At 49.7% G+C, this 2500-nt stretch overlaps 2 protein-coding genes across 2 annotated transcripts in view; one reads left to right on the forward strand and one right to left on the reverse strand.

Annotated features, from left to right (window-relative positions):
- The window catches only part of LOC121706011 (retinoic acid-induced protein 1), a 53758-nt gene that overhangs the window by 36282 nt on the left and 14976 nt on the right, over positions 1-2500 (forward strand). The window lies entirely within an intron of this gene.
- Positions 1-2500, reverse strand: part of srebf1 (sterol regulatory element binding transcription factor 1) — a 36438-nt gene that overhangs the window by 2176 nt on the left and 31762 nt on the right. The window lies entirely within an intron of this gene.

The raw sequence follows: 2500 nt of genomic DNA on the forward strand, positions 1-2500 counted from the left end.
ACACAGAATGCGCGTCTGAGACAACACTTCAGACAGAGATGCTTCTTAGACACACATACACACACAGACACACACGCACTCACATGCACACATGCACACAATTTTTTCTCAGCCACTCACAAAGACACATGCATGCACACACACATCCACACAAACATTCTCTCTCTCTCTATCTCACCCATCCAGTAAGACACACAAATAAATACACACACGATCATTGTTTGAGGCAGAAGCTTCTTCTCTTCTCTCACATGCACATTTATATTACACGTGCACACACGCGCACACACACACACACACACACACACACACACACACACACTATTGTGAAACTATTTTGAGCCAGTCCTCTCTTCTGTCTTTTCTCTCTCCTCCTTCTCTCTCTCTCTTTCTTTCTCTTTCTCTCTCTCTCTTTCTCTCTGCTCTCTGCTCTCTCCCATGTGCTCTCCTGTCCCTTTATCTCCTCTTTTCCCCCCTCTGTCCCTTTTTCTCTTTCCCTCCCTCCATCTCCTTTTCTCTCTGTTCCACCCTCCCCTCTCTCTTTCCTCTGCTCCCCTTTCCTAATTCTCCTCTCCTGTCTCACTCCTGTCATTTCTCTCTCTCCCTCTCTCCATTCCTCTCTGTCTCCCTCTCTCTCTCTCTCTACTGGTTTGAAGTGGTGCAGCTCAGGGAGCTGCTGGAGTATGCACTGCCCTGGGCACTGTTGGCACAGATGAAACGAAACAAGCATCCGGCCTCTGCCTCCTCAGGGAAGACTGGGCAGGGCTCTCTCTCTCTCTCTCTCTCTCTCTCTCTCTCTCTCTCTCTCTCTCTCTCTCTCTCTCCCACTTACTCTGTTTTTCTCTCTACAACACACACACACACACACACACACACCACAATTTCATCTGTCTCACTGCCTCTCGCTTTCCCTCGCACACTCTCTCCATCTTTGTCTCCTCTTATCCCCTTAACTCTGGCTTTCATTCTTTCTCTCTCCCTCTCTATCCCTCTCTCTCCCCCACCCCTCTCTCCATCTCTCATTCTCTTGTTCTCCCTGCCTGCCGTCGCCATGTCAACAGAGCCAGGTTTAATCATCTAAAAGGGCACAGTCCCTTCCTTCCACCCGTTAGAAGAGAGGTGAGATGGGCAACCAAGGGACAGACACACAGAAGGAAGGAGACAAAGAAGGAATGAGAGAGAGAGAGAGAGAGAGGGAGGTAGGTAGAGGGAGAAGGAGATAGACAGAGAGAGAGAAAGGAATCTTGTCTGTCAAGTTATTTTTTTTTTTTTGAGATTGTCAGATTTGTCTCAGAGGCACCAATCTCACTCCCATTCCCCAATCACCGCACTATTGTTGTGGTGACGGCGGGGTGGGTCTGTGTCTCACAGCCGAGACGGTAATGTGGGGCAGAGAGACGCAGGCGCAGACCGCTCTGAGTGAGGTCCAGTTCAGTGGTGTCAGCCTGCCTGCATCAGTAACAACCCTCCATCCCATAATATCACTCTGATACTTCCTGCTCCGTGAGACTGAGCAAGCAATGCACGTTGCTGTACACAAGGCTGGTGGCATACATACACACACACACACACACACACACACACATACACTAAGATACAATGTGTTAAATGCGAATTAGGACTGCGTAATCCGCTGGACCAGTGCTGACCAATCACAGAGGGAGTGTGTGTCCTCTCTCGGGTCTCTGCCGCATGAATAACCTCCATTTTCTCATGTCGTCGCTGCATTTCGGCTTCTGTTTGCTGTCAGAAATGCACCACGCGTCGCTCTGTGAGTCCGTCCCCCCCGAAAGGTCAGTGGAGCTTTGTGACCATTGCCAGTCAGAGTGACGTCTCCAGGCAACAGCCAATCATGGTGGTCTGGACAATGACAACGCCACCCCCCCCCCCCCCCCCCCACAACACCCACTCCCCACCCCCTCTGTCCTGGCTAGCCAATCCGATTAGACTGTCCACAGACTGCCAGCGTCAGACAATTCTGGGCATATAAACAGATAGCATCTCCATCACAAGTGACCCCAGCCGAAATAGCACCCAAACAAGGGGCTCAGAAAGGATGCCTCCTTTTATTTTATGTGTGATCTCACTCGTGCATCCCATTAAGCGAGAGTTATCTCATTCAGTATCAAACGCTACTACAGAAGTGAGCCACGTCGATGACTCACACCGGATCAGCTGAAGCTGAATTTGTAGACGGAAAATACACCCCCCCCCCCCCTCCCCCGTCACACACTCACTTCCTCTTCCCGAAATCGAATATGAGACACGTTAGTCGCTGAGTGGTCTCAATTTGGAAACAAGGCCAGCTGTGTTAGAACGAGAAAAGAGATGAATAAAAGGTGGGAAAGGGAAAAGTATGATTTTACATTAGAAGGCTCTGTATGTGTGTGTGTGTCCCCGTGTGTGTGTGTGTGTTTGGTTTTAATGTTATGTGTGTGTGTGTGTGTGTGTTTGGTTTTAATGTTATGTGTGTGTGTGTGTCCGTGTGTGTCCGTGTGTG

This window comes from Alosa sapidissima, chromosome 3 (assembly GCF_018492685.1).
Source record: "Alosa sapidissima isolate fAloSap1 chromosome 3, fAloSap1.pri, whole genome shotgun sequence".
Classification (NCBI taxonomy): Eukaryota; Metazoa; Chordata; class Actinopteri; order Clupeiformes; family Clupeidae; genus Alosa; species Alosa sapidissima.